At 45.0% G+C, this 25,341-nt stretch overlaps 1 long non-coding RNA gene across 2 annotated transcripts in view; it reads left to right on the top strand.

Annotated features, from left to right (window-relative positions):
* The window catches only part of LOC146075395 (uncharacterized), a 95,286-nt gene that overhangs the window by 52,625 nt on the left and 17,320 nt on the right, over positions 1–25,341 (top strand). For both annotated transcript variants that reach the window (XR_014473568.1, XR_014473567.1), the window contains one exon: positions 14,184–14,333. This is a non-coding gene — a long non-coding RNA (uncharacterized LOC146075395). The remainder of the gene's footprint in view (positions 1–14,183; positions 14,334–25,341) is intronic.

The following is a 25,341-nucleotide window of genomic DNA, read 5'->3' as shown; positions in this document are numbered from 1 at the left end:
GTCGCGGGGGCTGCGGTGCTATTGTTACGCCCCTGCACCAACCAATAATTACACGTCAGGAGACATTCCTGAAACTGGCCTTAGGTAAAGTTGGAGAAGAGTAAAGGTAGCCATACACCTACAGATTTATCGGTACTTGTTTCCTAGCACGGTGCCCGTCGTGGGTCATCGCATACCTTAAGTTAAGGTATGCGATGGACGCGACCGACGCGATTTCATTGCTATTTTTAGCCTTTTCCCCGACAATTAAAAAATCGCGTCCATCGCATGCCTTAAGTTAAGGCATGCGATGCGACCGATGCGATGGCCGCGATTTTACACTATATAGAATCTACTCCACACTATATAGAATCAACTCCACGCCGACGTGGATAGTGGGGGTATGAAAAGGTCGGAGGACGCGTACCACCGCCCCTCGCGGGCTCGCTGTGCTCTCCACGCTTCAGGTTGGCGTTCATCGTGGGGTGGCGTTAACAATGGGGGGGCATTTGACCCATCAGGGTTGGCAAACAATAAAAATTGGGGGCCATTTAACATTGTGGCTAATGTAAAATCGGGTCTCAGGGACCCTTTTACTTTGATTCTAATGTAAAAATTTTGGGGTGTCCCGATGGACACAATCTTTATCGCTGGCGCCGTGCTAGGAAACAAATACCGATTTATCTTAAGATCTGGCTGGTTGGAACAAAATCTGGTGATATCTGAGTTTGTCAGTTTTCCAGCATTTCCAAGCACATGGTCAACTGTCATTTGCTCTCATACATAACCATGTTTTTGTTCCAACCAGACAGATCTGAAGATAAATCTGTAGGTGTATGGCCACCTTTAGAGACAGGAGAATGGCACTTGCCGTAAGTTAGACATACCTCCCAACTTTGGGGCAAAATGAGGAGGGACATTTTTGCACGCCAGAGGTATGCGCATGAAAAAAGAGGTGTGGCTTAGTGGTCAGGGGGCTGTCCCGGAACAGTTGGGAGGTAAAAGTTAGATGATGTCACAGACATCCGACTGGCTCCTGTTTACAGCAATGGGGATGCCCAACCTCGAGACCGCAGCCGCTGTCCCGGCGCTTGGAGATGATGTCATCTCCGAACGCCGCCCCTGTTTACACTGTGGGTCGGTACCGCAATGTAAACGGTGCAAATCCCGGATCCGACCTGGCTTGGAACCGTGTTCCAAATACTGGGTCGGATCCGGGATTTTGGTGTAAAACCAACCAGCTCCTGTTATTTTTCAAACACAGCCAGTAACATTGTTGATAGAATTTGATTGGGTGGTAATGTATCTCTCTAGCTTACCTCTCTCCAGTCTTTGCTAAACCTTCCCTTATATAAGCCATCACATGAGTATTGGGTGCACATACTGTAGATGTAATGAGAGATACAGAAGTGAAGGGAGATGCTGCTACAGTATTTCCTAAAGCTGGAAATAACAAATATAGAATGTTGTAACAAGCACTACAAAGTACTGTACGTGTTTGTGTCTGTGTTTAATTGTGAACTGAACTGTTAATGATAAATAACCATTTGCTGTAACTTGACTCATTTTACCAGTTATAGAATAGTTTCCTCTGGTGCTTTCTACTAATTTTCGAAATGCAGTAACCTGTGCTGAATTAATTAATTGATGTTAATGTTTTGTTTAACATCAATTAATTACATCAGCACAGGTTACTGCAACTGGAAATTGCTCTGTGTAATAAATAACTGAAGAAAATTATTGTGCACAAGGTGAAATGAGTCAGACGAGAACTTATGCAGTAATTTCCCAGTGAAGATGGGTTGAGCCCAGTGGCTGTTTTTGCCTATGGGCTGCACGGCTGCAGCCGCCCAGGTAAAGTCTGCCACTGTAGTGAAGCCAGATGCAGTCTGTGAGTGACTGGCAGTGACTTCCTATTGGAAGTCCAACCTGCCAGCCACCAAGGCAGTTCCATTGGGAGGTATTCCCTCCCTCCGGAACGCCTTTCTAGGGCTTCCGAGAGGCAGCCCCTAAAATCTGGGAATTGCGCATGGGCAGTACCTACGTCGGTACTGCACACGTGTCATCTGTATTATACAGGTGCCGGGACCGTGATTCTCCTTTTATGGGTTATTGCTGAAGCAGCCGATAGAAGCTGGAAGCATGCGCAGTACAGAGGTTTGTACTGCGCATGCACCAGTTCCGGCATCTGTCATGATAGTACAGGCTCCGGGAATGCTGCATATGTGTGTGGTGGGGACCAGGAGGAGCAGCGGCTGCGGCGGGGAGCAGCGGCATAGCTACGGTGGAGCTGGCGGAGCACAAGCTCCGGGCGCAGAGATATCACATGGCACCGGAGCCGTGCACTCTACCGCCGGCTCCCCCGCCCTGCTCGCCTGCTCCCCAGCTCGCCCCGGTCTGTCAGCTTACCATCCAGAGCAGTGTACAAGCGTCCCTACACCCGCTGCCGCAGATTATTGATACGAGGAGTCAGCTCAGCACTGGCGGAGTCTGTGTGGGGAGTGAACGCCGGGATGATGACACGCTGTTGGATGCTTCCTAGCTGCATCATCATGGGGGTGTGGTTTTGCTCCATCTGTCCGCTGGTCCAATGTTGCTACCCAGCCCATGTGCCTGGCTCTGAATCCCCACACTATCTACTCAAACGGGGATGCTCGAGTGCAGAGGGGACATGAGAATTACAGCTTTTGGCAGGTCTCACCTGGAGGGCAGTTTGGTGCGGTGGTGCCTGTAACACTGCGCACGCCATGCTTGCTGGTGCTGGTACCCGCCCAGGCAGCTGCCAGGACTCTGCGGATATTCAGGTGGGTGCAGCCTGTCTCACTCTCAGCAGAGATACTGTATCACTGGGTCTTAGTGCATCCTCCTTCCTCATTGCCCGCCCCCCCCCCTCCCCCAGCAGCTGCACAATCGACTGGAGTGGCAGCCCTTCTGCAACTCCCTCAGCAGCTGGCAGCCACTCCACCACACCTCCCTCCATTCATGCAGCAGGCAGCCCTTCTGAAGCTCCCTCCCCACCTGGCAGCAGGCAGCCCCTCTGCAGCTCCCTCCCCACCTGGCAGCAGGTCCCTCTCCTAATTGGCTGCCAAGCCACGAGCACAGGCTTTTAAAATTCTGCCAGTGCTTCCACCTGCTAAGTGGCGTGTCCTGTCTCTGGTCCTGTTTTCCACCGGGGAGCCATCATTCTCGGGCAGCTAGGCAAGGCACCACCACCTCCCTTCACATTCCTGCATTGTGACAGAGCTCCGTGGCCCACTCCGGCCATAAGCAGGGAGGTGCGATTGCTCTCTAGTTCAGCCCCTCATGATTAGTTGCTGCCTGTTGCCAAATGCTGAGTTGCTGGAAATGTAGCCTTCTGCAAAACCCCAGCTGCTGACTGTCCCTGGGTCCACTCCATCTCTGTTCCTGCATCCCCTCGGTCTATGTTCCCGCATCCCCTAGATCTATGTCCCCAGCGTCCCCTCGGTCTATGTCCCCATGTCCACTAGATCTAGATCCCTGTATCCCCTTCTTCTCAATCAGTGTGGCATAATGAGAATTTTAGCTTAATCCGTGTGGCATAATGTGGATTAGAGCTCAATCCGTGTGGCATAATGTGAATTTTGATTTATTCCGTGTGGCATAATGTGAATTTTTACTCATATTCTGTGTGAATTTTGGCTTATTCCATGTGGTATAATGTGTAAGGGGCAAGTATTAATCTACTGTACAGCAGGGGGCCGAGAGCCGCTCATTAGATATTCATATATTCACTGCTCCCGATCATTTTATATGCATGATCGGGTGCAGTAAATACCCTGGTGGCTCCCGGGGATCCCCCCCCCCCACATACGTTCTGGGGCAGGCAGGGAGACTTCCATCTTCCTGCCTGCCGCCGTCCTCAGGCTCCCTACGGCGTCCGTCGCATGGGTTCACATTCGCGGTCAGGGGCAGCGAGCCCCTGCCTCATTGAATAGGGGGATAGCAGGGGGACAGCAAGGCTCCTGAACATGGTGACTGTGCAGCAAATCCTAAACAGGATTCGCTGCACGCTGTGAATATGCTCATTGAATACTGCCCTATGTATTGTATTGCAGCTGAGAACAGTAGGCCTTGGGGAGCTATGAAGGTCTTCAAGTGCAGGTCTGCTCTGCAGACACCCTCGGAGCACAGACTCAGAGGCGCTCACACCGGGGGGGTGTAAACGCGAAAACGCTGGGTGCACCCAGTGAAACAATGTCAGCAAGGGCATGGTCAGTCGGTGTTAAATGGCTCACTTAGCAAACTATTATTGCTTTTGCAAGCCAACCAGAATCAGGGCCAATGTTGCTTTCCTAGAATTGCATTCAAGCAGGGCCCTAGACCAAAGTTCTTGGTAAGCGTATATATACTTCGGCACATACCGAATGCACGAGCTTGAAATAATTAAGGGGACATGGTCTCATGGGAAAAGCCCAGTTGTAGTGCAATTTAAACTATGTCCCCAGTTGTAGTGCCATATACACATTATGCCCACAGTTTTAGTGCCACATACACATTATGCACATTGTAATGCCACCTACACATTATGCACACAGTTGTAGTGGCCTGTACTGGAAATGCACACAGCAGGCAATACATTTTATAGGTGTCAGTATTCAGCACTACTCAGCATTACACAGTTCAGTGATGTGTGCTACAGTATTTGCCAATTTCACACCTCAGAGGGTTCCTGCAAAACCCAACATCACCAAGTTAGTTTCTACAGTCAAACATCAGCACATGCCCATACAGAGGAAATGTTTTCCTTCCTTGTGTCAGTAAGGCAAAGCATGCACTTAAAGGCGTCTAGTCTATTTCAGAGTGTGCATGCAAGTGTGGCTATCCAGCTGTGAGAAGGGGTGGAGGGGGACTGTGCACTATGAAGCAGCTACAGTAGTAAGAACTGTGAGGAGGTGGGGCCTCCTTGCAGCTCTCTACTAGACTTGTGCTAGACAGACATTAAGCCTGTTATAATTGTTGGCAATTGAGTTTTACCCACGCAGTCAGGATCACCTTCTGTATCAAGCTTTATTCAGTAGACACACACTGGAAAGGTCTTTGTGGTATGATTGGTTTTATATAAACTGGAACTGGTCATAACATGAACTTGTAATGAGAACAAGGTAACTGTACATGAATATCTTTCTCTGCATACTGCATCTGTCTTTCTCCTTCATGTAACCTTCAGACACAGGAAACAACAAACAAGTATATACATACATCACAGACTGTAAGACACACAAACACAAATGTGACAGCACCGCCTGCTGTCCCTCCAGTGTAATTGCAGCTTAAGTCTCATCTGATGCATTTATTCTCAACACCCCTTCTCAACAGATGAGGCTTGATCCACGAGACCCATCTTTCTGGATAGTCTGTGATGTCTTTCTCCAACCAATGGCTTGGTGAGAATGTCTGCAGTCATCTCTTCTGTTGGGCAATATTCCAAGTTAAGAAGACCTTGTTCCTGTAGATCCTTCAAGAAATGGTATTTCACATCGATGTGCTTGGTCCTTGGATTTACCCGTTCTGTTTGAGCTAATGCGAGACATCCTTGATTATCTTCAAAGATCTTTGTAGATTCTACTTGTTTCTGTCCCAAATCAGCTAACAATTGTCTCAGCCATATTAGCTCTTGACTTGCTTGAGCTGCTGAAACATACTCTGCTTCTGTTGAAGAAAGTGCAACGCATGATTGCTTCCTACTTGTCCAACTGATCGGCCCTTCACCAAGTAGAAATATGTGTCCACTTGTAGACTTTCTGTCATTAGAGTCTCCAGCCCAATCTGCATCCACGTATCCAATCAGATCACAATTTCTGCTTGCTGGAAGATTAAGTACTAAGTTAATGGTTCCCTTTAAATAACGTATTACCCTTTTCACAGCATTCCAGTCCATCTGACTTGGCTTGGAGACCTTTCTGCTTAGAGTTGATACTGCTGTAGCGATGTCAGGTCTGGTAATAGTGGCAATGTACAGCAATTTTCCTATTGCCTTTCTGTATTGGTGATTATCTGGTAATGATGTACCTTCATTGTACATTTCCTTTATGTAGTTGGTTTCCATGGGAGTACTTGCCGGTTTTGCATCTTGCATCCCAAACTCTTCAATGGCTTCCTGTATCTTTTGTTTCTGGTTTAAGGTAAAGTCTCCGTTTTCTTCTCTTGATATTTGAATACCTAAATAGTGTGTTATATTTCCTAGGTCTTTTGTTTCAAATTCCTTATTCAGGATCTGCAGTAATTCCACTTTATCCCCTTCTTGCTCAAAACATACTAGAAGATCGTCCACATAGATTAACAGGTAGATCCACCTGTCAGTTATCTTCTTGACATATAGGCAGGGATCTGCTTTGCTTCTCACGAAGTCTTCCTGTATGAGGATTTCGTTTAGTTTTGTGTTCCAGGCTCTTGCCGCCTGCTTCAGACCATATATACTTTTCTGGAGCTTGCACACTAGGTCTGGACTTTCAGGGTCTTTGAAACCCGGTGGCTGTTCCATGTAAATATCCTCTTTTAGCTCGCCATGTAAGAACGCTGTCTTTACATCAAAGTGTCTTACTTGCATATCCTTTGCGGCTGCTACTGTAAGCAATGTCCTGATGGTTGTGTGCTTTACTACTGGAGCAAATGTCTCATCATAGTCCTCTCCATATTTTTGTGAGTATCCTTTGGCTACTAGTCTGGCCTTGTATCGCTCCACTTTTCCATCTGTGTTGTATTTAACTTTGAATGTCCATTTGCTGCCTATGGTTTTCCTTCCTGATGGCAGTTCTGTTAGTATCCATGTCTGATTGTCATGCATGGATTTAATTTCTTCTTTTGCTGCTTCTATCCATTTCTCAGCTTCCCTTTCTGGTAAGTTAGATATTTCTTCCCAGGATGTGGGTTCACATATACTAGTGGTACTAGCTTTATATGAGAGACGCACTGGTGGTTTGCCTTTGTTCTCTCTGCTCGAGCGCCTTACTTCACCTGTTGTGCACTCTTCCATACCTTTGGTAATTGGTTCCAGACCGACTTCAACCTCTTTGATGGTATCTGTTGTGGTGGTGTCACTAGAGTCAGTGTTGTCTTCTTTATCCAGATCGGCTGGAATCATTACTTCATTTCTTAGTTCCTCCACAAAGGTCACGCTGTTGCTTATGGTTATCTTATCTGTCTTTGGGTTCAGAATTCTGTATCCTTTGGAACATTCACTGTATCCAACGAAGATTCCTTCTACTGCGCGATTCTGCAGTTTACTTCGTTTTTCTGCTGGAATGTACATAAATGCTTTACATCCAAAGACTCTTATGTGTTTCACATTTGGTTTCTTGCCATGCCACAACTCATATGGTGTTTTCTCCACTGTTCTTGAGAATAATCTGTTTTGTAAGTACGTGGCTGTCATTACGGCTTCACCCCAGTATTTGTCAGGTAGTCCTGAATCTGATAACATGCATCTGATCATTTCTGTCAGAGTCCTATTCTTCCTTTCAGCTACCCCATTCTGTTCCGGTGAATAGGGTACGGTCTTATGGTGCTCTATACCGAGCTGTCTCAGGAAGTGTTCTATTCTGTGACCTGTGAATTCACCTCCATTGTCGCTACGAAACACTAGTGGATTTCTTTGAAATTTATTTGTAGCCATTGTTATATAATCCTTTAACTTGTCCAGTACTTCATCTTTGCTTTTGATGAGATAAGTAACTGTGTATCTGGAGTAGTCATCAGTGAAAGTCACTATATATCTGTTACCGCTTGGTGTATGTACTTGCATTGGGCCACACACGTCGCTGTGTATGAGATCTAGAGGTCTCTGGGCTCTGTTCTCACTTTGTTTTGGAACTGTCATTCTTGTGGCTTTGGCTTTTATACAGCATTCACACCTCATGGTTGTTGAACAGTCTGATACTGTGAGATCCTTCGTTAGACCTCTCTTTTGTAGTTCCTTAATGCTGTCTGGATGCCTGTGTCCTAGTCGTCTGTGCCACATGTGAATACAGTCGTTGTGTTCGTGTGTGCTTAATCTCACCTGTTGTACTGTCGTGTCTAGGCGATACAGGTGTTTCTCTGCTTTGGCTGTGGCTACTGTTTCTGTTCCATTCTGGATAAGACACATCTTGTCTTGGAATTTAACAGTAAGTCCTTTATCCGTTAAGCACTTTACAGATATTAATCCGCCTTCCAATCTGGGAACATATAGTACATCTTTAATTGGTATTGTTTTGTCACTTTCATTAGTACTGGAGCATATGAGCATACCATGCCCTTTACCTTCTGCAGTGATATTGGTACCATCTGCAAGATAGATTGCTTCTCTATGACTTGTGTCAATCTCGGTGAAGAAATCTCTGTCGCTTGTCATGTGACTTGTTGCTCCTGAATCTATGAACCAACTAAAGTTTGTATGTGTTACTGTCGCTTTAAAAGTTCCATTCCACTTATCTGTGCATATATCTGTGAGTGCAGCTTTCACTTTCTGCTTGGACCCTTTTAAAAGTAGTTTCTGCTGTTCTTCTTTCCATATGGAACACTGTCTTTTTAAATGCCCGATTTTCTTACATCTAAAACATGCTCTTGTTTCTTTGTTATGCACCCTGATGTCTGTAGCTTTGAGAGATTTTTCAGAGTCACTGTCCATACAATCCTGTGTGATTTCTTTCCTGCGCTGATATTCATCTATAAGCCTATTTTTCACAAAGTCTAGTGTGAGTTCTGTTTCAGGTATTGTTTCCAAGGCATTTATCAGTGCACTGTATGTGTCTGGAAGACTGCACAGGAGTATGGCTACTATGTGACTGCATTTCAGCTCTTCTCCTATAGATCTGAGCTTTGCTACCATTTCCAGCAATTTACTTATATGCTCTTGCATAGTCTGCCCTTTGCCAAGTCTCATCTGGTACAGTTTTCTTAGCAGGAATAATTTGCTGTTTAAACTGCTTCTTTCATGTAGCTTCTGCAATGTCTCCCACATGCCCTTTGCAGTGTTTTCTCCATTTAAATGGACTAATTGATCATCCTCAACTAATAAGCCTATAGTTGCACGTGCTTGTCTGTTCTTCTTGTCCCATTCCTGGTAATTATCACTTGGTCTGTCTGTAGTTATGACTTCCCACAAATCATCTTTAGTCAGCAGCATTTCAACTTTAAATTTCCACAGTTGGTAGTTATCATTAGACAGCTTGGTTACTGCAAGTCTAAGATCTGTGCTGCTTGCCATCTCTTCTGCTTATCTGCTATTCCCCTTGAGTTATACTGTAATACTGGGTTTACTCACAGTTGCTTTGCAGATCTCTCAGAGATGTTTCTGGTGCCTTAATCCTTGTAAGCTTTACTCCTGGTAACTGGGATCCTCTTGTCTGTGTCTGGGCCCATAACCTGTTGGCAATTGAGTTTTACCCACGCAGTCAGGATCACCTTCTGTATCAAGCTTCATTCAGTAGACACACACTGGAAAGGTCTTTGTGGTATGATTGGTTTTATATAAACTGGAACTTGTCATAACATGAACTTGTAATGAGAACAAGGTAACTGTACATGAATATCTTTCTCTGCATACTGCATCTGTCTTTCTCCTTCATGTAACCTTCAGACACAGGAAACAACAAACAAGTATATACATACATCACAGACTGTAAGACACACAAACACAAATGTGACAGCACCGCCTGCTGTCCCTCCAGTGTAATTGCAGCTTAAGTCTCATTTGATGCATTTATTCTCAACAATAATAACATACCCTCCAACATTTGAGGAGTAAAAATCGGTACAACTGCAGACAAGGGGCGTGACCATGAGTAAAGGGGTCGTGGCCACGTCCCCTAAACTTAAAAAAAAAACACTGCATCATGCACTTACTTAGGCTCCGGGTCACCAGGGGTCCCACTCAGTAGTCCACTCCAAATAGATCCCCCCTCATGCGCGCCCCGGCTCCTGCTGCTACACCTGACTGCGCACTCAGTCACTGACGCCTGCCTCTGCCTCACTGCCCTTTCGCGCCCTGAGTCTGTGCATGCGCAGACAGTGGGGCAGGGCAGTAAGTCTCACATTCGTCCCCTGAGCGCCAGACTGTGCACAGGGTGCGACGCTGGTGCGGCAGTGACGTCATGACGTCATGCAATGCCCGTCGGCGCTGCAAGGGACCCTTGGGAACAGGACCAGGGAGGGGAGAGCCGGGCAGCGCCTAACAATACATAAATGACCAAAAAACAAATAACGAATGACAGTACAAGACAATTTAGGACAGGTACATGGTAAATAAGGATAGTTACATCAGGGGACAAGACACTAAAGTAATTATCAGGGTGGCAGAGATGTATATATTCTAAAAAAAGTACATGAGTAGAGAGGGCCCTGCTCGTGAGATCTTACATTCTAAAGGGAAGGGTTAGACAGACAGGGGTGACACAGAAAGGGTAGCAGTGAGCACAGACAATTAGGATGAAAGATGGTTGTATTTTATGCGGGAGGTTGGGAAGATGATCAGTTCAGTCCTAGACATTTTAAGTCTAAAGCAGCCCATACACGTCCCGTTGTGGGCTGCAATAGCAGGGATCACATTGCATTGCATGTGCATGCGTTGTGCATGCAATGCGATGCAATTTGATGAAACCTAAGTACAAAAAGTATGTGCAAGCACATACTTTTTGTACTGTGCGATGAGGTGCCGCGGGAGCTCGCACCTCAAAGCACACATCGGCTCAGCACGCTTAGCAGCATGTATGGGCAGCTTAGGAAAGCGCTGGCTCATTCATTAATAGATAACAGAGAGACAGTTGGAAATAAGTGAGGATAGAGGGAGAGAGATCATGAAAGGAGGGGTAGAGTGGAGAATTATCAGAATAAAAGTGAGCTCACCCAGAGAAGGCATATAGGGGGAGATTCTCTAAGCTAAAAATGCGGTAAAAACCCCGTTATCGCCAGATTTTTAGAAGCCAATGGGTTTCTATCGCAACCCTCCGCCGCCCCGCGCCGCCGCCCCGCATCGCCCCCTCACCTGTGTCCGGGCAGCACAGCGCAGTGCTGCCCGGACCTGTGACCTCCTCCCTGCACTGATCCTCTTCCGGGTGCAGGGAGGAGGAAAGCCCGGCGCAGCAGCAGCAGCGCCGGGTGTGGGAGGGAGGGGAGAGCCGCCGGGACCTGCTGGGACCCGGCGAGTCTCACCGCAAAGGACAGCTCTTAACGCAAGAGCTGTCCTTTGCCTTAATTATCGCATATGTTACAGCATATGCGATAATTAAATATGCGATGGGCGGCGAAGGGGGGCGGAGATTCTTAGAGAATCTCCCCCATAGAAAGAGAGAAGAAGGGGACCAAGAACAGAACCTTGGGAGACACCTTCTGACAGTGGAAGTGTAGGACAGGTGGAGGCATTAGAGGTACAGCTGGGCATTTTCAGGACTGACAGTGCAAATACAAGCATTAATGATTACAGTGAATGTTCTTGCTGATGTCAAAATGGTGATGTTATTATGGAAGAATATCCAAATTAAGCAGGCAGGAGTTGTATGGTGTGACGATACATTGAACTCACTCAAAGTAGTCCTTTGGTTTTCAGAGTTGTGGTTGTTATTTCTCCTTCTGTTTCACTTCGGTAGAACGCTGGTATAACACTGCAGTTATGTTTAAATGAAGCTGCCCTTTAAAATGATGCCCTTCAAATATTGTGCACACGGCTATACCATGCACACAGCCGAAACCGGCCACAGCCTATGCCAGTGGTTCTCAAACTTTTTTGAATCACGGCACCCCAGAGTATCTTTTTTTTTTTCACAGCGCCCATAGGATAAAAAAGTTTCATATTGAGAAATTTAGAAAACAATATAAAATTATATAAATTATATTTATATGTCATCCTTAGGTTTAATTATGAGGTGATGGACAGGATTCACTTATGTTTGTTCATATAGTTTATGATTTCCTGCCACGAGCACTGGTTTTGACAATTTCAATGACTATAAATAATTTGCATTGATCCTGAACCACTAACTCGACGCACCCCTGCAAGGGTCCCGAGGCACCCCAGGGTTCCTAGGCACACAGTTTAGGAACCACTGGCCTATGCAATGATCATTAAATGCTGAGACAATGCATGTGCTCTCCTTAATTGGACTCTACCACCCAATCCCCACCCCCCTACTACAATGAGAAGTAATAAAAGTGTCTAACATAAACAACCATAGCATTCCAAGATCACATGTATCATTAAGAATTGTATGAAGTTCCCTTTTGTTTCATTGTCATTGTCTAGTGTCTTGTCTGTGTCTATGTCCCCCTTTTTTCGGAAAAATTTAAGGATACATATTGTCACATGTGTTTCGGGTTATATTTTACCTATATCGTAGACTAATACCTATGTTTACTGTAATGTTTTATAAGAACTGAATATGACCTATGTTGAAATAACAATACTTGACACACATAGAATAGGCAAACCACTTTATTTGTATATCTTTAATTCGATTGATGTAATACTATGTCAAAAACCATATAAGTGGCTTTGCTCACCGAATTGTATGCAAAAGTATTAAAAAAAAAAAAGAATTGTATGAAGTTCCTCCCTTCACAGAAGTAAAAGAGATTTTATAGTCAACTTGCAAAATTAAGTTTGTCAAAAACACTCTTCTGATATCTAAAGCAGTGAGCCGAATGATCAATTACCTATGAGAACATCAAATCATTCTAGGACAGGGGGTGCAATAATCTGCGGTACAGATCAGGAATGTAGAATGTTGGTTACCTATGACATATCAAATCAATCTAGGACAGGAGATGCAATAATCTGCAGTCCAGATCAGGAATGTAGACTGTTGGTTATCTGGATGAGAAGAGATGAGAAGTCAATTCATTCAGGATAAGCTGAAGATATGTCTAGAACGCTGGTAGAACACTGCAGTTATGTTTAAATGAAGCTGCCCTTTAAAGTTATGCCCTTCAAAAATTGTGCACACAGCTATACCATGCACACAGCCTATACAGTTCTATGAAAAAGCCACCTGTGTGCAGCAAAATGCATTTTCTAAGGAGCTATGCCCACTGGGATATCCAACTAGCCACGATCCTGTGACCCCAACCACAGAGCAGCATTTAAAATTGTGACATCAGCCCACCTGCAGCAGCGGAATCTCCAGGCGGTAACACAGTACGCTAGCAGTGTGACCGTTTGAGTGGCAGCATGAGCCCGGACATCTAATACTGGGCGGCAGTGCGATATCCTGCCTTAAAGAACTCCAACATAACGGAACGTCCTTGTGCTACCAGTAGCAGCACCCCGCCAGGCCATGCAAGCATCATCTAGTGCGGAGAGCTGCGGACTGCCGATACAAATGGCCTGATTCAAGGCCACACCTGGTCATTTTCAACATTCTGCCCCCCACATGTATATGGAGATGATCGGGTATTATCATTGATACCATAAAAGGATATCCTTGTGCACTCAAATACTTGCTGATAGACTTAGCAATCTTTTGGACCAACTATAAATATCAATTAAATCAACTTGTATCTAATTAGGATTCAGGCTAATTCAGCTTTTTATCCATTAACTACAGTATTATCAGTAAATGAATGTGATATCTTGTAGTATGGTCTGACCATTTTTATTTTTTACCCCTGAGAGGTGCATTTATAAATTTATTTATTTATATAATGTTACTGTTTTTGCTTGGTTTGGGATTTACTGTGTTATCAAATTATGCAATTTTTTTTTTACTATCGTAACTGTTTCACATGTATTATTGAGCGCCACACGGTTTTCCTATGTGTGATTTTTTTACCAGTCATTAGCCTTCTGGTATCCATATTTTTTTCAACCTACTGTCTGCTTTGAATGTTAAAAAGATATCAGTATGTACAGGAAAACTACTATCATTTGTGTGTTATTAGTTCATGTGTTTGTCTACTCTTATCTTATGACATTGACGAAGATCAGATATCTTGGTAGGACCAATTTATGCAGAAACCCAGCAAGTCCTAGGCTAAGCTTCCCATATTTTTGTAACTACCATACGTTAATATATGTATACATTGTGCCAATGCATTTCACTGAATATACTGTACTTAATAAAGTTCAAACAGTGCTATAAAGTAGAAACCTATAGATATGGGAACATTAGGCACATTCCACTGTTATTAGGTCCTGTTCCTCTCAAAAGAGCTTCAAGTACATTAGAATTGCTCTATGCCTATGTGACTTTGCACTAATTCATTTGGCCTTGCAGAGTAGTTTTGAGAGCGATAGATAAAGAAACAGAGGATCGTGCGAGTACAATCCGAAGGCACTGACATTTCACTGCACAGTAGAAGACAGACACGCGTGAAGGTTGAGAGATGGAGATTCCAGATTCTCTCTGCAAGCATATGGCACAAAGGTGAGATGTGATATAATACCTCAGGGCCTATGTTTACTTTCCAATTAGGAACTAAATGGCCAGCTGTGCCTGGAAATGTCTTGCACGTTGACCTGATTCCCCTCTGCCTTGTTTGCACAAAATGAGCATGGATTCCTGCGGACAGGGGATGGGAAACAAGGAAAGGTTTACTTTTTTATATGGAGAACAGAATTTCACACATATAAACACACATATTGAGAGCCTCTTCTGTTCTGTTGTCATGCGATGCAGATCTCAATATCTCAATTCCATTAGAGGTTAGGCTATAAAACTGTATGAGCCTGAAAAGGTTCTTGAAAAATGAATTTGATAAAATGTCTGCACAATTTTTTTAAAAACATTTAGAAAATTAACTTTTTGTCCTTTTAATTCCTTAACCCCTTTGCTGCTATGTGTCCCGTACTACATCCCACCAAAAAAATGTTGTAGTACCATACCACCCAACTTTTGCAAATCAGAAATCAGGACCTGTTGTACCTTTGGTGCAGTCGACCCAAAAATTGGGTGGAGTTACCGAGTGGGCATGGCCGTGTCTAGAGGGAAGTGGCCTAGCGATGGGCCCCTCCGTTTGTGTCACTTTGGAGCCATGACCAGCAATCCTCTAGTAGCTGTGCCGCCCTCAGCTTCCTCCCTGCACTTTCTCCCTCCCCTGCACTGAAGAGTGTCAGAGCAGCTGTAATCTCTGGCTTCCCCCAACTACCCCCCGCCCCACCCGCGGGTCACTCCCATCTGTGGGAGGTACAGTGGGACAGTCCACAAATAGCGGGACTGTCTATAATTGGGACAGTTGTGAGGTATGGGCAGGGCCGGTGCAAGGCACCAGAGCGCCCCAGGCAAGTCGGGGTGGGGGCGCCCCGGTGTCTGCCGCCCGGGTTCCTGCCCTGCGGCGCTGTAAAGCTGGCGGCGGCGGCAGCGGGGGGGTCCCTGCAGTCAATAAGAAATAACGAGCGCTATGCGCCGGGCTATGCGGAAGCCCTTCTGTTTTGGAAACACTGGCCGCACGGCGCACGCTGATTGGCTGAATCTCAGCCAATCAGCGTGTGACCAGTGTTTCCAAAACAGAAGCGCTTCCGCATACCCCGGCGGATATCGCTCGTTATTTCCTATTGACTGCAGGGACCCCCCGCTGCCAGCTTTTACGCACATATACGCCGCAGGACAGGTACCCGGGCGGCAAGGGGGGGCGAAATACCACCCTCCAGTGGCCGGCGCCCTAGGCAAATGCCTAGATTTGCCTAGTGGTGGCGCCGACCCTGGGTATGGGCCAAATGCACTAAGCTTCAAAAGTGATAAAATGGAGAGTGATAAACAGCCAGCCAATCAGCTCCTGCCTGTCATATTACTGGCTGGGTTTGAAATATGTCAGGCAGCAGCTGATTGGGGTTCGTTGTTTATCACTCTCCATTTTATCACTGTTGAAGCTTAGTACATCTGGCCCAAGTTGTTTTCATATTAATATGGTCTAGGACATGTTTTGAGCTAAAGAAAAAACTGTACAAAATCATTATGTATTGACCAGTTTTGCTTGTGGATAAGATGAAACCATGGCGCAAGTGCTGTACTGTATGTTTGAACTTCTTGGAATTGATTTCTGGCTATCATTTAAGCCAAGGTCCAGTACTCTCGGGACACTTCAGTCTGGTTTTAGTTATAGATTTTTGCAGTGTCCCACTATCTGAGGTGCACTGATTACAGCCTTGCCCTCTGTTCAGTCAGTAACGATTAGGACAGGTTCTCTTTCATGGCTTTGAGTGGGAGGCAGACAGACATGAAAATTGATGGTCAGGATGATTGAGGCATTAAGTGCCAATGTGTTTGCATAACAGTACCGCTGCTGGAGAAGTAATAAAGCTTGTTTTGTTTGAAAACTGTGTGGTAAGAACATTCTGTTTTCAGTTTTTATGCATAATAAATGATAGATCAAATGCTGCATAAAGACTTACACAATTTGTTGTCTTCATATGTTGCCAAGATCAAATACAGTAATTGTCATAGAACAGTCACCTTTGCACCTCAGTGATGCCCTATATACACAAAGGAGAATGGGCCCTGTCAACGTTTTGAAGAAGATGTAATGTGTGACTGTTTGCAAGGTTCACTGTATTAAACTGAGCCTTGCCACCTGAGACATCCTGTTAATGTATTGGTTTGCACTGATATCTGTGGTAAAGATAAGAGTGTTGCTTGGATTATTCTACCTGTTTTAAACCTTGCCTGTTTCAGTAACGAGGTATTTTCTCTCCTCATTACAAATCGCTTCTAATACATATATTTGGAATGGTAAAAAACCCAGGACAAACTGCAAATGTCTTGCAAAATCTTCAACATCCAGAGGATTGGATCTCCCTTTGATCGTTCCATATTACCATCCTACCATATGACCATTAGCCATGTCCTGTCTGGCATGCTTCTCCATTCCTTAACAAATTGTTGGACATTAATAACACCTTTGTTTTCCGGAATATGCTGGGTTTTTTTTTTTTTTACTTAGCCTCGTTAGTGTCTGCAGACCAGCCTCAACCTACTGTTTACCACAACAACCACTTGAATATGCAATATGATACTGTATCACCCCTTTGTCTCAATGACGTGACACCCACTTTTCCCCAGGGGGCTTAGTGAGCTTAGTGAAGCTGTGGGTTCTGATTAGTATCACAAGGCTTTAGCATGTGACGTGGTTTTGTTCAGAGTTCTTTTCTGATATTTGTAACAAGCATCACCCCTCCAACTCTCCAATTACCATTTCTGCAATTTAAGTGGTCCATAACAGGTCTTCAGAATTTAGTGAACTCATTATTTAAAGACAATGGGATACTGAATGAAACTGTAGAGAGAGATAAAGTGGCCATAGTAATCAGTCAACATCTACTGTAGCTAGTATGCTCTAAAAATAACAGAAGCTGATTGGTTCTCTGTAAGGCTCGGTTCACAATCTCCTAATATTTTTATTCTGTGGGCTGTGAGGGTTCCATTTCCCTCAATGACTACTCTGTTGTATCCATTGATGATGCCCCCACCACCTTGAAATGTTTGAGTTTTCCTGGGACAGAGACCAGAAGTAGTCAATGCTTACTTCTGTCACAGCTCTCAGGCAGATTACATAGATGAGACAATACTCTTGAAGTTGGAAAATACTAATAACTGTTTTGTGGAGTCTAATGCGTCATTGGTATCCACCAAGGGGATTTGAACTTCACTGCGCCCAACATGTAGGGTCCGGGCCTCAGTCTGGGCTCCAATGTGCAGGCTGGTGGTATTAAGGAATTCTAACAGACTGGACCAAACATGAGCATAGTCATCAGGAAGGGGTCAAAATCAGGCAGTCAATGATGCCAATACCAGGATCGATAGGAACAGTACCAGGGTTTTAACAGAATTAGGTAATACAAAATAGCTGAGGTCAGTAATAGGTAATCAATAGTAACTTGCACAGACAGTGCACAGGAACATACTTTGGAGCAAGATTTTAGAGCCTATAACTCTGGTGCTCAGGCATTACCTTTTATAGGGAGGTTGATTTCAATTTCGGAACACATTCAGGAGGAGCCGTATCACCAGAAACTAGTGCATTACTGCAGTGGATCCTGAAGGGCACCTACATGTTATGGGACCCTAACAGTCTCGGATCCAGTGATGCTGGACATGGTAAGTGAGCTTCAGGTTAAAAGGCCTCGTCCAACACTTCCTGTGGCAGCTTGTTGACATCATGTACCTGCTGACCCCCATATTATGTTACTTTTTTACTCAATATAAGACCACTTATAAATTTGGCTTAACATGTCTGCACTGCTGATAAACCCAAATTACTGGAAAGGGTAAATCTGGGCACGCACTATATTTATTTATTAGCAGTTTCTTATATAGCGCATACATATTACGCAGCGCTTTACAGAGAATATTTGAACATTCACACTAGTCCCTGCCCCAGTGAAGCTTACAATCTACAGTATATTCCCTACCACATGTACACACACACACAGACAATCTAGGGTTAATTTTTTGGGAGCCAATTAACCTACCAGTATATTTTTGGATTGTGGTAGGAAACCGGAGTACCCGGAGGAAATCCACGCAAGAACGGGGAGAATATACAAACTTTGCACAGTTAGGGCCATTCTGGGTATTGAACCCATGACCTCAGTGCTGTGAGGCAGTAATGCTAACCATTACACCATCCGTACTGCCCCAGCCTTACATTGTCAGTGACTCAACCCAGAGTGGTAGCTGTATTAACAAGTGCATATACTCCTGATGCTGCAGGCGATGGAGCGTTAGGCAGCATGGCCCTCGCTTACGACATCCCTCATCAGCCCTGCATATAAGGCTGATGCTGGGGACATGTGGGTGCACACATCATCAGTGATAGATGGGTACACACTAGAAGATGTTCAGCATGCCATCTGATCTCTATGGGACCTAGGGTAACCCGGTAATCTGCCAGATTGGACGACATATCGCCTACTCTGTACTCATCTTAAGGATTCACCAAAATCCCAATGCTGTGAGTGCTCATATAGGCAGGTGTGTATTGGGAACTAAAATTTCTAGAAGTGGCCTCACATGGGTGACATCAAATCAAATGTAGGCGGTACCAAAACCAAATTAGAAGGGATTAATACATAGCTACACCTGTATGAAAGCCATTGGCTTTAATATGCTCGGCAGTCTAGTGACCCTCAGACCTTTATGCTGCTGTGACAAACCACAAACCTCCACATTTCACAAAATCCCCCATCTCCACCCACTGAGACTAAACACAGATCCTAAAACCTCCATCAAGCAGACAAATCCATTACCATAATCACCCAAATATCAAAGATATCCCCATCCCTCCCCCGGTGTAGCCCAGTCACACCCCCAGATAGCATCCACTCTCTTGTCCCTTTTATACCTTAGCATAGTATTTGCAGCATTGGGTACTCTGCTCTGTAAACCAGCAGAGGTTGTTTGTGTGGGAGACAGGAAGGCAGGGCCACATAAAAAAAAAAAAAAAAAGAAAGGTCACTGGCTGATAGATGGCCTCACAGATGTGCCGGCCTATGTGGAATCTTCCCTGTGAGGCCAATGTCTAATCTGCCCCTGCATATAGGACACATAAATGGACTATATACTGTAGCTAGCCTATTCCATAACAGTTCTGGGAACCCTGGTACTATACTAAGCAGGGCCTGTGCAAGGCCTCAGGTTAGTGGGGCCGCTGCTATTCGGCCGCTCCACACGGGGTTGGTGGTGTTGGGTGATGCAGCGAGTGCCTCTAAGTAACTCCAGGGGGGGGGAGGGGGAACGGGTGATGCGGTGGGGGCCGCCTAGTCGCTCCGGGTGGGGGGGGAGTTGCGGCCACTGCCGGCGCCACTTACCTCCATCCAGGGGGGGGGTCCTGCTTCAAACTGCCGCCCTCCAGTGGCCGGCGCCCTAGGCAAATGCTTAGAGCTGCCTAGTGGTGGTGCCAGCCCTGATACTAAGTAAACAATTCCTCTCTCCCAGTACTGTACTTGGGGTGCCGGATGGCTGACAGACAGTCGGGATTTCGACAGTCATTACACCGATGTCAGAATCCCAACTGTTAAAACCCCGACACTCAGGGTCCCAACGGCCACCAGCTATTCTCCCTCGTGGGGGTCCATGACCTCCATAGAGGGAGGATAGAATAGGTGGCAAGCGTAGCTTTGTTGCGCTCCCCCCGCTGCCTGAGTCTGGGCAGTCGGGATCCCGATGTCGGGCTAATGACTGTCGGGATCCCGACTGTCGGGGTCTGATACCACACTTTTTTCCTGTCCTCCTTGGGCTCACGTTCAGCATGCCATCTGATCTCTATGGGACCTACGGTAACCCACATGTTGATTAAACCGTTGGAAATTCTTTAATATATATCCCTATTATAGGGCCTGATTCAGTTGCACGCAGATACTGACTACCAAAAATGTGCCAATGACTGAGATGCAATGTTGTGCACAGAGACACCCACCTCTGATGTCTCATACCCTGCTGACCTACAAAATCTGGAACACTTATCCTACATACTGTATGTCATGTTACTAACTACTGTATACAGCAGAGTTTTGCAAACTAACAACAGGGGCGATATTTAATGCCAGATTTAATGCCGACCGAGGTCAGCGGCAGTGCAAGATGTCCGCTGAACTCCCCTTTAAAAAAAAGTCAGAGTTCGGCAGACATCTCACATTGCCTCTGAACTTGGCTGGAATTAAATCTCGCCCATGGAATGACATAGAAAAACTGTGTGGCTTAGCTCCCGAATTAAGCAATCACTGTAAAAGGGCAAACGTGGTTGCTTTTTTTACCCTTGTATAGTTTAACAGATTATCATTGCACTTGGAAATAGCAGGGAATACATGCTTACTCACAGCTGCAACCTAATATACAAGGCAAAAGTGTCCAGACTTGTTGCCAGGTGATCATAGCCCTACTTTCTGTTTCACACTGCCAGAGCGGCTTGGTGTAGTTGGTGGGCGGGGCTATGATTATACCTTTGCATCATCATAACCACTGCCAATGAAAGTGCCCCAGCTGAGGCCTGAAGGGGGCAGCCATTAAGCCAGGAAGTACGGTATGCAACAGAGTTCCATCCTGACTAATGCTGACCAATTTAAAAAAAAAAAAAAAAAAAAAAAAAACAACCTTGAATTGCCCTGAGTCTAGCAAGTCCACATTTTATTTTTACTTAAAAAAATATTTTTATGGGTTCTATGGAGTGTAATTAAACTAAAAGCCACTAATCTGCTTCCCTTGTAAGAAAACCGAACGACTGAATGTCATCAAATATTTACTGAGCACTGGTGAATACATAATTATTATTTTAGCAGTTTACAGAAAATAAACGACAAAAGTGTTAATCTTCTCTCGGCTTTTTATTTTTCTTGATGTGTGCGATTACGAAAATACATGAAAGGTTTTGTTTCATCTGGGGAATGTGACAAATAAACAGAGGAAATAAAAAAAGTGTTTAATATATTTATGAAAACCTTGGTACAACTTACAAGATTGTAATAATGTTGTTTCTGACATAAAAATAGATCAATAGAAAATGTATTCTTAAAGATACTTAGAACTCTACTAATAGTGGTCCTGTAGTGGAGAGGTTGAACAGATTGATGGCAGAACTGTGGAAAGGGGAGAGGGCAGTCAGCAACACATGGGTGGTCATTATATGATTGGCTGTTGTTATATATGATGCAGTATGCCCCTCCCCTTTTGCAATGTGCACTTGGCTGTATGGTAATGCAGGATCTATGGCACCATTTAAATGAATGCAAATATCCATTTACAGAATTCCTGAATGTCACGCCACAGGAGTGTAAGGAGACATAGGGCGAGATGTACTAAAGGGAAAATGCGGTAAAACCCCCGTTTTACCGCATTTTCCTATGTACTATTACCCGACCGCACCGTCACCGCAGTGTAGGGTATCGCCACCTTTGGGTGGCGATACCCTATAGAAGCCTATGGGCTTCTTTTCGCCACCCGACGCCTCCGCCGAAAAACCCGCCGACCCCCCTCTCCCCCTCCCTCTCTTACCTGGTCCAGGTCCTCCTGGACCCGGAAGGTAACACCTTCCTCCCCCTAGTGACGCAGCCGGACGTCCTTCCGGCTGCAGGGGGGAGGAAGAGGCGCCGGGGACAGCTTGCATAGCTGTCCCCGGCGTGAAGGATGCAGAAGGGGGCAGAGAGGTGACAGAGACCCCCCGCACACCACATTCCAGGTATCGCGGGGGGCCTCCGTCACCGCATCGCGATGCCAGCCGCATATGTTAGTACATATGCGGCAGCATCGCGGCGGGGGGGCCGCGATGGGCGGCGATGTATTTTAATACATCCCGCCCTAACTGTCATTTGGCATAATTGTGCAATTAATGGGTTTGAGGTACATCAATCATGGCCTCTGGAAGGTTTTATGTGGACACCAATTCCCTTGAAATCATCATTCAAAACTGTTGTATAATTGTGGCAAGATCAGAGCCATTGATAATTAAGATTTAGCTTGCTGGACATTCTTTCTTCCCAGTTTGTGTATTTATGCATATACTGGTATTACGGGTATGCCTATATGCATATATCATAATATATTGTACAGTATATCCTATTAAATGTTGCCAGAGAGGGTCACATATACTGATATTGCCAGGGCCTGATCAACCAATAGGCTGAGCAGGCTTTAGCCTGGAGCACTGGGTCCTGGGGGGGCACACAGCTCCAACACAATAGATGTTTCGGATGAACCTACTAATGGAAGCCACTACGGCAGGGACTGGTCTTTGCAGATCCCATGTGGATAAAATGGGATATGCATAAACGGACTCCAAAAAAAATGGCTGCCTTCTTCTAGAAGACAGACGCTAGGCCTCTAGCGTTTGTCAGGGGAAGGCAGTGCTACCCGTAAGTGTATATTTCGGTAGCGCTGGTGTGCTCTGAACAGTAACCCCCTGGCAATGAGTATGTAGCCCTTGTGATAATGAGCATGAAACCCCAGACAATGAGCATATGCAACCCCAGACAACGAGCAAGTAAACCCTGGCAATGAGCATGTAACCCGTGGCAATGAGCACGTAACCCCTGGCAACAAGCACATAAGCCTGGAAACTAGCATGTCACCCTAGGCAACTAGTACGTAACCCCTGGCAACTAGAACGTAGACCCAGGCAAAGTTCTGGCTATTGCAATGTTCTACTTCCTGCAGGAAATGTATCTGTTTACATCCCATACATCCACAGGGTTGTTTCCGATCTATATAGATAACCTGGTTGCAGGATGCATAAGGCAACCATGATGTGGTAATTGATCAGATCTGTACCATGGCCAGCCTAGGCAAAATGAATCACCGGAACACGAGGAGGGATTAAAATGCCACAGTCCAAGCACAGGAGGGTCAGTGTGCTCGTAGCATAATTAGGGTGTGCAACTCTATCTTGTCACATTGCACTTGCATTTGATTGGAAGAGTACCTGGATTGGCAACTTAGAGAGCCACTGGATGTATGGGACCTTATAGCCATCTGGACAATTTTGTGGTGGAACATGATAAGAATTTGAGAAGTGGGTGAATAAGACAAATTTAAATCAAATTCAAAAGGGGCTATGTGACTTTCAGACGGGATTTTACTGCAACTGAAGCTTATTTTTTCCTCTTTTCGCACCTAAAAGTAATTGTAACATTTTCCAATGTGATTGCAATACAAGGTTTATGAGAGCTGCCCACGCACACTGAATACCTATATCACCCACATCAATGAGCAATATCTTGCACCCCTGCAGCCACCCCATCTTGACTCACTAAGCCATGAAATCCCTCTTTCAGATGGCTAAAGCATTCGCGTTACATCTTGAGCTATGAATTTTAATTATTCAAAATGTACTTTACTCTGTAGTTTTGTCTTCTTATTAACAGTATTGCACAGTATTCCTTATTTACAGCCATGGACTATCAGGAGAATAAACCACAAGACTTAGTAGAACAATTCCGGAAAACACTAGTTATCTTCGGAAAGCCAAACAATCCCCGTAGTTTTCCACACTAATAAAAAGCAGCTTGCATAGTATCAAAAAGTTTTGTGAAGTCACATGATCTCACCGTGTAATTGAACAGGCTAATTACCCACTAGGCACACACATTACAGGGCTGTCTAAGCACAAATGGGTAATTATGTAGCTGATTAATTAGCAGCACCGAGACGGAATGATTACCCAATAAAAATGACAAGGTAGTTACTAAATGGCGCCTCAGCATTGGGGATATATTTGCTCTAGGACATGTTTAAACCACCCACTAATAACTTCACCCAAACATATAGACAGTGCGTTTTTAGGCATAAACAAAACACCCTGTCAAATATACATTTTAAATGGTTACATTAAATTGATGTATAGTACTCAGGATTAAATAGCATATGGAAATTTGAAAAACCACTTAACTTAATTTTCTAGAACGGAGGAAGGTACCTGTGGCTTGCCAGCTGTTATGCTGTTTCAACTCCTATCATTTGTAGAAGACATTTTTTTTCCCTCAGAGGAGAATGAGAGTTGTGGCAGAATAAATAATGGTCACAAGCTCTACACTTAAATATATTGATGTGGCTTTAATTGGATTTGCATAATTATATTGAAATAGTGTGTTGCAATAACGTGGCATGATATTGCATAACTGTGGTACTTACTATAGGCCTCCTTTGCTCCTCAAACATTTGGAAGGCTAGTCTGAGAATTACACTTATTCACTGCCACCACCTCAAAGAATGTATAAACGTTTTCCACACATGCCCCCAGTGTACTCCCAGTTGTCATTTAAAATGCAATCTTTGGTACTTGTTTCCTAGCACGGCGCCCATCGCATAATGTATTTAGTGGTATGCGAGGGGACGCGGAATATGAGCCCGAAACGTGGCGAGTGCTGCTCGCCACGCTTCAGGCTCGGTGCACTCGCCACACTATCTAAAATCAACTCCACGCCGACGTGGATAGTGGGGGTATGAAAAGGTCAGAAGACGTGTACCGCCGCCCCTCGCGGGCTCGCGCGCTCGGGGGTGCATTTAACATTGCAAGCACCCATTAGGGTGCTTGTACAGTTAAAAATCGCATTGCATCGCATGCCGCTATATTGCATGCGATGCGATTGCATAAGATGCACTGCGATCAAAATCGGGGGAGCCGTGCTAGGAAAGTACCCAATCTTTTAATGTATGGAAATCCTCAAACTTTAGGAACCTTTACTGACACCCATGAATATTGTATTTTGGCACCTACTGCAGGCATTCGCAACCTCGGTCCTCAAGGCACATCCCCTTCACATCGCACCTAAAACCTGGGTTATAGCTATTGTGAAGCGCAACGGAATATGCTGCACTATATAAGACACTGTTAATAAATAAATAAATATTGCAGGGATCCAGTTCCTGGGTCAACGTTGTGTAGGTCGACAGACACTTTTCGACCACTATTGGTCGACAGTAACTGTGACAACACCTGAAAGATGATCGG

This window comes from Crinia signifera, chromosome 4 (genome assembly GCF_055691185.1).
Source record: "Crinia signifera chromosome 4, ASM5569118v1, whole genome shotgun sequence".
Taxonomy (NCBI): Eukaryota; Metazoa; Chordata; class Amphibia; order Anura; family Myobatrachidae; genus Crinia; species Crinia signifera.
The sequence above is the reverse complement of the archived record's forward strand: the minus strand, read 5'-3'. Positions and strand labels throughout refer to the sequence as shown.